Source organism: Prinia subflava, chromosome 22 (genome assembly GCF_021018805.1).
Source record: "Prinia subflava isolate CZ2003 ecotype Zambia chromosome 22, Cam_Psub_1.2, whole genome shotgun sequence".
In the NCBI taxonomy this organism is placed as follows: Eukaryota; Metazoa; Chordata; class Aves; order Passeriformes; family Cisticolidae; genus Prinia; species Prinia subflava.
Window position 1 is genome coordinate 4,994,219 of NC_086268.1, and position 13,185 is coordinate 5,007,403.

At 49.5% G+C, this 13,185-nt stretch overlaps 1 long non-coding RNA gene across 1 annotated transcript; it reads left to right on the forward strand.

Annotated features, from left to right (window-relative positions):
- The first annotated feature begins 869 nt into the window (after positions 1 to 869).
- LOC134561118 (uncharacterized) lies at positions 870 to 12,883 on the forward strand. The gene is made up of 3 exons (XR_010082857.1): positions 870 to 1,007; positions 11,717 to 11,872; positions 12,486 to 12,883. It is a non-coding gene; the product is annotated as an uncharacterized LOC134561118 (long non-coding RNA).
- The last annotated feature ends 302 nt before the right edge of the window (positions 12,884 to 13,185 follow it).

The following is a 13,185-nucleotide window of genomic DNA, read 5'->3' on the forward strand; positions in this document are numbered from 1 at the left end:
GAGGAGGAGATGGAGGGGACCCATCCAGGCTGCCTTGTGCCATCCACACAAATTGGGCAGGAAAAATGGGCAGCGACATGAATATTTGGTCATCTTTCCTGAAAATCCATGGAAATAGCGTGCTCTTGGACAAGTTTTTGCCCTCTTCACCCCCAGTGTTTGTCAGAGGGATGCTGTGACTTGGAAATAACTGAAGCAGAGGCTTAAAGCTCAATGTGGGGGTTTATTCTGAGTGACTCCAAGCACACCTGAGGCTCTGACAGGGAAGGTTTGTGCTCTGTGGAACTGGAATGGGAACAGCCTGTAAATCCTTTCTCTGCAGAGAAACATCAGCAATAAAATATCCCCCTTTCCTTCCCAGGACTGCCTTCTGCCACTCCTTACCAGCCACATTTGCCCCATTCTAAGCTGAGCTCCAAGCTGATGCTGAATGATCTTTGCTGTGTTTGATGAGGATTGAGCAGAGGTTGTTCTGCACATCATGGAGATTGTCATTGCAGAGTACCCATTTCTTGCTAGTTTCACCTTTTCACACAAATGACATTAGAAATACCAGAAAATGCTTCTCTTTTAGGGGAGAAAAACCCAGCCAGGAGTTTGTGTCATGTCTTATTTGCTGTAATTTGCCTGACCTTTGTGCCTGATGTTTTTACCAACTACCAAAAGGACAGCTGGGTTTACTGAGGACTTTTTCCAGAGTATGGAATCTCCTTTGTTTTATCTGTGTGTGTCTATATATAAATATATGTGTGTGTGTGTGTATATATATTTTTTTTATATTATTGAGTGTGGCACAGGACATCAAACCCACATCATTTTTTTCCCCTCCTAATGCCATATCTCTGGAGTCCTGTTTTTTTGAGCTATTCCAAGAATGCTGTTGATGTCTGTGCTGTGGATGGATGGAAAACTCCTCCTGCCAATGGCCTTTCCAGCTCCTCAGTGGTGGCTGTAACATTTTGATGGCCCTCAGCAGCTCATACCAAAGAAGGATGGGACCATCTAAGGTAAAAGCTAATCCTCACCTCTGTGTGTCCACATGGAATAATTCTGGCAGGAGAGGAGGAGGAGAGGGTGGGCAGTGGTCCTTAAATCCACACCAGTCCACAAAGCCTTGCAGCGAGATGTGAGAACCATTCCTGGGACAAGTTTCCAAATTGTTTAAGAAACTAAGCCCTAAATCCCGTTAGGATTAAAGGCTCTGAGGAAAATGTTGCCCTTTGGGAGCCAAAAAGAGCCATGATTTTAGGCTGCATCCTCCAGCCTTAGCAAAGGATTCCCTTTGCCATCATTCCAGCCAAACCCTGGCTGCTCTGGGCACTGAAATTCTTTGCCTTTTGCATTCATCTCTATCTAAGGCTGCATCTCCCCAGCAATGATCCATTACGTGGGAATGAGCTTCCCAGGAGGAGTGCTGATGCCAGAAAACAGAATAATTCTGGCTCTTCTCTGTTCATTTTTTCAACAAAGGTCCAAAAAAATCTTGAAAGAAGAAGAGGGGAAAAATGTTAATCCAACTTTGCCATGGGACAGAATTTCCTGAGCAGGCTGGAGGCGTTGGATGGATCCAGACCTGTGGTTAACCTTTCCCTGTTTTCCAAGGATATATTCAGGCCACTGACTGTACCCATGGGTAACCTGGGATGGTGGAAGGTGTCCCTGCCTGTGGCAGGGGCTTGGTACTGGGTGAACTTTGAGGTCCCTTCCAATCCAAACTGTTCTGGGGCTCTGGGATTCTGGGATTCTGTGGAATTTTGTTTTGGTGTGAAAATCAGGTTATCACAGCTGCCTGATTCTCAGGTTTTGGGTTGGGACAGCAATGGAGCAGCTCATATCCCTCAGAGAGCCACCCAGGACATCACAGCCCCTGATGTCACCTCATGGAAGGACTGGGAGATGTTCCAGTCCCAAAACCCCAAAAACAGATCAAATCCTCCTGGGACACACTCTAGGACATGACCAGAAGCCTGGGAAGCCTCTTTTCCCAGCCCCACCAAGCTGTGATGGTAAGGAGGATCTGCTTTTATCTCTGTGGGTATTAACGCCACCATAAACTCCCTCACGCTGGAGTTCCCGTAAAAACAGGGAGGTGGGACTCCCGAGAAAGGGACACTTCCCAGCTCTGGAAATAGTGCAGGGGGGTTTTGTAACAGCTACAACTGTAACTTAAAGAGAGAAAGAGTGGTATTCCAAGTATTTTGTCTTTAAAAGGAAATACTGAATAACTTATGGATAAGACATTAACCCAGGCCTCACCACTGCGGTTGTTAAAGAGCCCTCGGCATTATTTGCAAGAGGGAAGGTGGAGGGTGTTAGTCTTGGATTCCTGCCTAAATTCCAGTTTTAGGAAATGCATCCCAACTACCTAAAGTTCCACCTGCGTTTTTACTGGGTCTGTATTCCCAGCCATGGATCAATAGGCCTGAATTTCTCTGCCCTTCACCAGTGAGAAAATAGCTGAAGCTGCAGGCTGAGGCTGATTCAGCTGGGAATCTGGCATTCCTCCTGCAAACCCCTTGCATTGGGGGTAGGATTTATGGTTTGTGTCTCAAGCCTTTATCTTCAGGCTTGTCCAGAGGTGGAACAAGTCTTTTGGTGGAAATCTGGGATGCTTAATTATCAAAAATAGAGGGGGAAAGGGACCAGCAGGGGTGGGAGGATCCAACATCCCTGCTCTGGTCACATCCCAGAATGGTTCCTAAGGCAGAAAATTCTCTTGGACCCTTACATCACCTCAAGACTGGCCTCACTGCCAAAACTGTTTTTAATTACCCTTCCAGAGGCTGTTATCACTAGCAGCTCATCATTTTAATAGGACAAATATCCATCTCCTCCTGCAGCAGGATCCAGCGTGGCACAGGCACTGCTGCATTCCAACCCAAAGGTGGCCACACTGCATCCACAGAATAAAGTGATCCCTGCAGAACAAGTTAAAAACAGCCCTTCTGGACGGAAAATGGGGATATTTGAAGACATTTATTTTATCTTTCTTTGGTTTTTAAGATCACATGCTACCAGCGTGTGAAAAGGCATCATTTTTCATCCCTGGAGTTATTTATGATCCTGATCCTGCTCCACCCTGCATGTTACAGATTGTGAGGCTTTTCAGTGAATTTCATTATTGCTTTTAAAAGCAGATCAAATCCCATTTTCCCACCCTTTTTTTTTTTTTTCACTTCATCTTCTCTGCACCCCAGCACGGGCACATTTTACTGGCAGGAATCATTTTACCTTCACAGCCATTCCCACAAATGTAATTCAGGTTCCAGAGTGTGCAGGGAACTGTAAATTTGAGGGACACTTTGTATTTCGATATAAATATTTTTCACACTTTGGCAAAGCACGTTTCACCTTGTCTTCATGAGTAATGATGTGCTGTCCTCTGCTATCCCAGTTTTGCCTTTCAAATCCACTCCCAATGTTTTCAAATGCTCAGGGGGTGGTGGTGCTGCTGTCCTGGTTTTGCAAATGATAATCCCGATGTGAAATGAGGTTAGGATGGATCTGGTCATGCCCCTGGCACAGGGAGCAGTGGCATTAACAGGAATATTTATTATTTGATGGGGTAAATTAACTTCAGGGTGCCCAGAGAAGCTGTGGCTGCCCCATCCCTACAAGTGTTCAAGGACAGGTTGGATGAGGCTTGGAACAACCTGGGATAGGGGAAGGTGTTCCATGGGATGATCTTTGAGGTCCCTCAACCCAAACCATTCTGGAAATCTCTGGAATATCAGAGGAGGAGCTTTATTGAAACAAATGCAAGGGGGGATTTCCTGGCTCTGATGAGACCTGTGGCAAAGCCTGTGCTGCTTTTGTGACAGCTGTAATTTAGTTTTAAGGTTTTTATGGCATCTCAGGCAAAGGACTTGGTGGCTGAGCTGAAGGAATGGCTCCCCAAGAGCCTCCACTCTTGACTCGTGCTCAGCTGTAGTAGGGTAGGAAGGAAATTCAATTCTTGTTGTCCCATCATGGTGGCAGCCCCCAAACCCACATCCCTGAGCAGTCCATCTTCCATCTCAGTCTCAGTGGGAAGGTGTTTCCATCCTCCTGAACCCCTGCAGGATATCCCCAACTCATCAACTGCTCCAGCTGCACATCAGCAGGTAGTGGGCACTGCCTGCCCAGGCTTTCCCACTCCCACTCCCACTGAATTCCTGCTGGATTAGTGCTGTTCGGCTGGAAATAAAAAGAAATAAGGCCCAGGCCTGGCTGGACAGACTGGGGAAGGATGCTGTAAATGCCTGGAGGGAAGCCAGTTGTATCCACGGCATGCACAAGTGCCCCTCTTCCTCCAGATATTTTCCTTGCTCTGGAGCCATCCTGTTATTTGTAAGAAGCTGTCCATGTTTGAATCAATCAGGGCTCCTGCCCACTGAGGGGACACGTGGAGCAATGGACTCCAGGTGGGAAATGTGTGAGTCCAGGAGTTCCCTGAGAGCCACAGCTCACAGCAAAGCCCGTGGGAAGCACAGACTGTGCTGGGGTGAATCGGGGGGAGCTGGGGTTTACATCCTGTCCTGTTACAGTCGAGACATCCCAGGGAGTTTGTGTAACTCAGGGGGACCAGGCAGGTCCTTCAGGTGTGGGGTTGGAGGGGGAAAATGCTGATGATGCAGATGGAACTGCCAGGATAAGGATTAAATGGCAGAGAGAGAAAGGGGAATAACCTGGGAGGGCAGAGGTGCTGCTGCAGAGGGGCTGTGCAGGAGGGCAGGGTGGTGCTGGTGGCTGTGGGAGATCTCTGGGCACATCCCTGTGTCACTGCAGGGCAGCCTCACCCCAGCTGTGTGCAGAGGGAGCAGGGGCTGCAAAGAAATGCAGGGGCTGCAATGGGAATGGGGGCTGCAAAGGAATGCAGGGGCTTAAAGGGCTGCAGGGGCTGCAAAGGGCTCTGGAGGCTGCAAACAGCTGCAGGGGCTGCAAAGGGCTCCAGGGGCTGCAGTGGGAATGGGGGCTGCAAAGGGCTCCAGGGGCTTAAAGGGCTGCAGGGGCTGCCAAGAGCGATGCTCTGCAGAGCAGCAGGAATTCTGAGCAGGATTTAATGATGGTGTGAGACACCACACAATGGAGATACTCTACCTGGAGCTCCTGCTGTCCTGCTGCTCATTTTTCATGCACTCTCAAGCCCTGAGACACAGGAACTTTCCAAAGACCACAGGTGGGGCACCTATGGATGGTGTCCCTGCCCATCTGGGGTAAGTCCTGGCCCAGACTAGAGTGGAAGCATGTTTACTTCTTAAACTGGGCTTACACATGAACCTGGGCTCCTGGAGGGTGAAGGAATCAGCCAGCTGAACACCCAAAGGTGTTCATGACAGAAAACACCTTTGGGCAAAGCACATTTTTGGTGAGTCTGCGAGTCTTGAGCATCCCATGGGACGAGAGACCTGGCACTACAGATACCCATGAGAGGAGGGGGATTTATCTTCACGTGGGAGCTGGAGCTGGCACATTTAAGAGCAGGTTGAGCTGTGGGTGTGTCTGCTACAAGCTGATGTTGCTTTCAGACAAGAATAGGTTTCCATTTTCCACCTTCCAGGCAATCAGGGAGGAAAGAGATTGTCTCATTTTCTCGTGTACATATATCTCGTCTCCCAGTTTCCCAGGCAACACTGTATATGTTTGCAGGCTGGAAGGAGCTGGGGATGGAAAATGAAGCCAGGGAGTGGACTGAGGAGAGAAGCCCAGCAGGAATTTTCCCCGTGGCTTTCGTGGCCGATTGGCCAGCGCTAATTTAAACCGCTGTCCTGGGATTAGTCATCAAAACGTGAGATTTTCATTTTTTATTATTTTAAATCGACCTCAGCCGCTCCTGGGAGGCTGTTCCTCATGCTGAAATGAACCTCGTGGAGATGATGGGAGCCAGCAGGGAGGGCAGTTCCATAGAAACACAAACAAGGTACAACATCCTGCTGGGGCGGTGGAAAGCTGAGCCCCCAGGGAGCAGCAGCTCCCTGCCAGTGCAGCCTGCCCCTTCCAGCCTCAGGGCAGGCACCTGCATTTTCCCCATGGCCACTCAGAGCATGATAGTTGTTACAAATGCCAATCCAAAAGTCCAATTGAAAACATGATTTGGTTTATTGAAATATCAAATTACAGAATTTTGGTAAAAACCCCCAGCGGAGTTACATTCATCATGACCCGGGAGATCCTCAAAGGGTGAACTGGGACGCAGCCTCTAAGGCACTGCAGCCCCCCCCCAAAGTTCACACATTTGCCTTGTTTGGGGCTCAGGTTTTATACACTTTATTTTGCCCCTGGCACAAGATTTCCCCACAGTCTCTTTGTTCCTGGGACTGGTTATTAATTCGTAGGGAGAGGTGCCAATTTCGGGCATTCCCGGGTGAATGGAAACCCAGGTTTGTGAATGGAAGGCGTTCTTCTCCAGAGATCCCGGCGATGATGGTGCTCTGATTGCTCTGCTGTCCACGGGAGGAAGGACTGATGTTTATCTTAACGTGTCCTCCTTTCTGATGCCAATGACGGAGCCCAGATTCTCAACAATTCTTTGTCTTTTCCTAAGTGGTAACTCTAGGGTGATGCCTGCCTCGGGATTAGTAAATTCCAAGGCTGGCTGGAACTAAGGTTACATTTTCATATAACATATTTACAGTGGTTACTTATGAATTTTGACATACCATAATCCATAAGAACACGAATTAACAGTCCATATTTTTTACAATAGTGGTGGGTCTGCATCTCCAGGGACTGATTTTTAGGATGCCTCAAGCACAGGGAGAAGCCACTGCAAGGATGACCTGGAAAAACCCTGCACATGCCAGGGAAGCTCCTGGCTGCAGCTTTGAGAGTCCTGTGGCACAGCTGGAGGTTTTTAGAGGTTTCTGTTTCCTCCCAGGTCTGGGGGCCATCATTTCCTGGCAGATCTCGCTGCCACTGTGCCACAGCCTCGAGTTTGCACTGGAGGTGGGCACTGCCCCAGGTTTGGAGCATCCCTTGGGCAGGGAAAGGGAGTGAGCTCTGGGGGAGGTGGGAGCAGTTTTTTGGGTGCCTTGAAGAGATGAAGAAGGACATTGCTGAGAATGATTAGTTTCTCTATGTTCAGGCCTGCTGCACTGCTCAGAAAGTCACAGAAGCTTCCAGCCTGCTCCAGAGAGGTTTTTGGGGATTGTGCCTTTTAAATTCTTACTGATTTTAAGGATTATTTGTATTACTGTGAGGGTGCTGAGACCCTGGCACAGGGTGCCCACAGAAGCTGTGGCTGCCCCGTCCCTGGAAGTGTCCAAAGCCTGGTTGGGCAGGGCTGGGAGCAGCCTGAGAAGGTGTCCTTGCCCATGGCAGGGGGTGGGACTGGACTGGCTTTAAAGTCCCTTCCAACCCAAACTCTTTTGGGATTCCACCCTGCAGCCTGAACTGCCCTGGCAGGGACAGAGCCAGACCCACACCTCCCATCCATCCTTCCCATCACTCTTTCCCCCAAATCCATCTGGCACTTTGACCCTCCATGGACTCTGTGTGTGTGTGATGAAAAAGCCCCTTCAGCTCTTCAAAGCATTTTGGGGGGTTCCTCCAGCAGAATTGACCTTTTCTCTACCTCTTCCCCCCCTCACCCCTGCCTGTAAAAGGCGACTTGTGCTGCGACTTCAAAACGCTTGGCAGCAGGTTGGTATTTCTGCTGGGCAGCTTCCCCCGGCCTTTTTCATCTCCAGCAAATAAATAAGGCAGGAACTTCACAAGGAGGAGGGAGGCAGCGGAGGTGGCAGTGCCATTCCTGTTGGAAAGCTGGCATTGCCCACCCCTGCTGAATGAGGCTCCGAGGGGACAGCTGGGGTGTGCATTTCCAATCTCAGTTTGATTTCACTGCATGGACGTTGGGGTTTGCATCCTTTGGAGTCAATGTCTTGAGAACAGACTGATAAATGGACAAAGTGCCCAGGAATCGGTGCTCAAACATCCTCCTTTCATGTCACAGAGGATTCAATAAGTGTGGGCAAGGAGGTGCTGATGCTGAAGTCCCTCTGGGGTTTTTCTCCAGCCTCCCCTTCCCCTCTCTGGTCTCTGGGCCCCTCCCTGCTGGTGACACTTGGCTTTGGGGCAGTTGCAAGGGGGCACAGAGGGGTCTGTCTGTCCCTCCTTGGGGGTGTGGGTGTCTTAGAGCAGCATATGGAGGGTGCTTACAGCCAGAGTGTTTTCAGCTGTTGGGAAAATCGGCTGTAAAATGTGATTCCCACCATTCCAGCCCTCTGGGTTTGGGCTACATCAAATTGGGTATTTTGCCTCTGGCACAAACCAAAACCTGATGTGCCAGAGGATGGTAAAGCCCTCGTTTAATCTCTTTAGTTGCTTAATACCACAGCCAGCAAGGAAATGTGTTCTGATCCCGTTAATCTTTGCTGTGAAAGAAAAGCTTTTGTAATCGTATCCATAGCCCAAAACCCCCTGTTCTTCCCACAGCCTAAAAACACACCCTTCCCTCGCCATCGCCCACAGCAGCACCTTCAGCAGGTTAATGGGAGAGGAGGAAAATTCTGGTTTCAGCCTTAAAAATTTTGAAGAAGAGGTGAAGCACGAGGTCCAGCCCAGCAGGAGGTGGGAGCAGGATGGGCAAGGCAAAGGGGCTGCCCCCAGTTCAGGGGATGCTCCAGGGAGCTGCCTGGCTCCTTGCCAAAGTTTTTAGCCCCTCCAGGTTCCAAAGCAGCACACTTCATCCAAAGAGGAAGCGAGGAAAAGCTGGGAGGGAAGGAGGGAGGGTGTTTCTGCTATTGAGCAGCAGTGCAGGGCCATTTCTCTCGGCAGCTGACAGTGTAAATGCATTTCCTGGCAGGCAGCTCGCTCTGTATTAAAATTCTTGATGAAGATTATTAAAGTGTGTTTATGAAAAGCCTGCGAGTGCTTCTTGGACTCCAGGCTGCCTTTTCAGAATGACATGTTTGGGTGCGGGCTGAGTGCTCAGGGGTTATTAAATCCAGCCTGGCCAAACCCACCCTCCCCAATGGCTCCAGGTGAGACCTGCAGGACACTGCATGGTCCCAGTTTGGTCACACAGGGAACCAGTGTGGGGTGACTGTGGCCACTGCAACCCCTGCCTGTTCCCCAAAGCCTTGCTGCAAATGTGTTTGAGTGTGTTACACGATTTTGGGATCATGTGACACATCCCTTGGGCTGTGCTTCTGCTCCCCAGGAGGGTCAGGGGCTGCAGTGAGGGGCACAGGGATGCTGAGGGGCCACAGGGCTGTGGTCACTCCATTTCCTCCTCTGACAGGGCCATGGGGGCAGCTGCAGTGACCAGCCCTGCACTGGTGCCAGCAAAGCTTTTGGGACAGAGCCATCAAATGCTAGACAAGGACAAACGTCCCTGTGGCCATGCCACCTCCTCTGCTGGAGGAGTTCACCCTGTCATCCCTGGCCCCAACTCCCCTCTCTGTGCTCTTCCCTTCCCAGCCTGAGGTAGGGGTTTTTTAATGTGGGAGACCAGGTTGGATATCTAAATATATGTCCTTACCAAAAAAAAAGTTTCCAAGAACAATGGTGGAAAGAGCCCAAAAATGTGCTAAGAAGGATGAATGCATTAGGATTGGAGTCCAAGCAAAATATCAGAAGGGTGAATCAGAAAAAGGAAAGGAAGGGGAAAGAAATAGAAACGTATGGAGTTCTTAAAAAGCCATTTTTTCCTTTTAATGTTAATGGCAGCTTTTCAATTTGAGCTTTGAGTGCTGGAGAAATGTGTCCACTGCTGCTGCCTGGAGCTGTGCTCTGAGGGGATGTAAGGCATTGTTGCAGTGACACGTTCAATCTGGTTTCAATCCAGCCCCATTCAGGAATACAGAATACTTTGGTTGGAAGGGACCTTTGGAGGTGACATTCTTAGAGGAACATCCCTTATTTCTTTCAGTTTTTCTCTGGGGTTTCCCTCTTGGCTCCTGCCACCTCTGGCTCATCTCTATAAACCCTCCTGTGAGTTGCTGCATACCCAGCACATCCTCCCAGCCCTGGGGTCTCAGAGACAGCAGAGACACCTGGGGGTGTTCCCCTCCTCCTTCAAGTCTAGCTGAGAGCTCTTTTTAAGTTTAAAGCTCTTCCCCTTGGAGAAAGGTGAATCCCAGCTGGTGCCAGTGATCCTGGTGCCCACAGGCCATCCCATGAGTGCCAGGACACAGGGAATGGGTTCAAACTGCCAGAGGGCAGGGTTAGATGGGATATTGGGAAGGAATTCTTCCATGTGAGATGGTGAGGCCCTGGCACAGGGTGCCCAGAGCAGCTGTGGCTGCCCCTAAATCCTTGGAAGTGTCCAAGGCCAGGTTGGATGGGGCTGGGAGCAGCCTGGGATGGTGGAAGTTGTCTTTGCCCAGAGTGGAACTGGATGAACTTTAATTCCCTTCCAAACCACTCTGGGATTCTGAGTGTTGATTGAGCAGGTCAGCAGCCCAGCAGGATGAAAAATGTGGGGGTGCTGCAGGTGCAGTGCATGTCCTGGAGCAGGGACAGCCCTGTGTCCTCTGCAGGTGGCATCACCCTGGGGTTAGGCTGGCTTTCTGTCTGGTTGTGGTGTCTGGAGGTTGCTGCAAGCTTGAGCATCACCCTGGGTGTCCTGGCAGGTCTCTGTCCCCTCTTGTGCTTTGGTGCAAAAGTTGTCTTGTCCCTATTTCTCCCCTTTTATTGTTGGATCTGTCCCTTCACTTCCACTGCAGCTCAGACCCCTTCCCACACTAGCAGAGGTTCCAGCCTCGGGAGTGCTGATTGCTGAGGGCAGATGAAGAGGCCAGAAAACAAATATTGTCATAAAATCTTGATTTTGGTGGCATGGAAGGGGAAGAATGAGGGTCAATGAGGATGGAGTGGTGGCTGCAGGCAGAGGTGGGAGGAGAATCGGGACACTGAGCCCAAATTCATGCCCTGGTGACTGTGACATCCATCAGGGTTAAAGACAATCTGTGTCTCATTAATCATCTGATATAAACACAGGGAGACTCACTGGAACAGAGCAGTGTCACTGGATGAATGGCCTGGAGTTGGAAAATAAACATTTCAAGCTCTGTCTCGGCGTTTATTTTTGCTGAATGCCTTCTCTGCACCCGGCTGTTCTGCTCACAGTGGGGAGCCACTGCCCCAAATCCATCAAATCCACCCCCAGGAGCAACGCTGGAGCAGGGACTGGGGATGCTGGGTGGGGAATGCACCAAACAGAGCGCAGGAAACGTCCTGGAGCAGCCACAGCAGGCTGCCCTGGGTGCCTTTCTGCTCTAAGGGTTTCTCTCTTGGGTTTCAGCAGGTGGGAGGCGCAGCAGCGTGGCTGGGCTTGGGCAGGGCTGTGTCCTTGGAGTCCCAGCCTGTGGGCAGCTGTGACCCAGGGCAGTGGCACTTGTGTCTCCACAGACGCTCCCCACATTCACACCCCACTGCATTTCCACAAACCACACTTGTTTCCCCTTCAAACCTCTCATTCCTCTCGAGGTTTTTTTCCCTCCCCACTTCCCTCTGCACAAACCCACCAGGTGCAGTCCGGGATCCACACTCACCCCAACACGTCTTTATTCTGATTTATTAATGTGGGTATTGTATAGATGATTGGAGACATATTTGGGGAGATTTTACCACCTCACAGCAGACGTGTAGCTGTTGCAGAGCAGTTAATCCTTTACAAATATGGTTTTAATCATGCCACATTTCACACACAGTAACTGTCCTATTCACTGTAATGGATAGCTGGCAACCTCAGTATAAAGAATTTAATTTCAAGCTATTTTTTTTTTCCCCACAGGCTCGTTAACTTCTGCTGCTCAGGAGATATTAACAAAACCACAAGTGGATGGCTCAGCTCGATATCCAACCCTTCCACGTCCCACGAGGATCCCAGCTGGTGCATTTGCTGTACAAGGACCCTCACAGGGAGAGGCATTTGCTGAGCCCTGAGCAGGTGAGTGGATTTTGCTGCATCAGTGAAGCTGTTACCTGATTATTTTTACCATATCTCAGTGCACCTTCTTCCACCTTTGCCATGCTGCCCGTTGGGGTTGCAAGAAGCTGGAGGTACCACATATCCCCCCTGCTGTGACATCAGGAATAATAAATTCCATTAGAAATGGCATTTTTGGGCTTTAGGTTTCTGCTGGCAAGAAGAAAACAAGCCCCCTCCCCTGCTCAGCTATGCCTGGTAGGAAAATAAATGACATAACTGCTGGCTTTCCCTGTGCCTGCTGACTTGACATGCCATCCAGCCTGGTTCCCATCCAGCCCATCAGCCTTTCCCCAGGATGGGCTGCTCGCAGGAGAAGACAGGTGGAGAAAAGAAAGAATTTCCACTGAAGAATTAAATTATTTTAGCTGGAAAAATAAACTCTTGGCGCAGCTGGCAACCAGTGCCTGCCCGGTGCCTCCCCAGCCGGGCAGGAGGTGCTGCCATGCTGCAGGAGGGAATGCAGATGGGTGGGACCCCCTCAGTCCCCCGGGGTGGGATTTTAATAGAGATGGGACCACTGGGAGATGTCTTTAAACACGATTTGTTGCTCTTCTTCCATGGTTTGATGAAGGGTGAGAACGCCTCCTCTACATGGGCCAGGAGTTTGTGGCCAGTGGTCACAGCAGCACGGGCTCAAGGGCTTTTCAAGGTTTGTTAGGCAATAATCCACTCCACACAGATTGTTTTAACTTTCACACCAATGCCTAATTAAACCTTGTCCCACATCCTGCCGCAATGAGGACAATTTTATCCAATCATATAATTATGGGAATACACAAGACAGAGAGTCAAACAGACTCGATTAGCAGAGCTGGTTTGATAACCAAGATGCCATGGCAGAACAGACAGAACTGTGAAGATTACAGAAGATGGGATTAAACCTGCTTATGGGAAGAGAGGAGATTCAATCAACTTCTGCAAGCAAAGAATTGTTGTAAAATGCATGAGTTTTCTGTGTGATTTTTAACCTGGTTATTGTAGTAAAAATTATTAACCTGTCTGAAATGGTATATAAGCTTTTGGGAAACCTGAGTAAAATCAAATTCTGATCACTGAATCAGTCTTCCCATCTCTCAATCAATCGCCAATATATAATGACACACAATCCTACAGAACCACACCTTAAAACTGCTTATTGCCTTTATAACTACCTCTATATCTTAACTTTAAAACCTTAAAACTCTCCCCTACCTAACTTAACACGTTTCTGCATAAACTAGAAATCCACATCCTTGCTTATGGTCTCTAAAGCTGGAAGCCTTTTCCAAGGC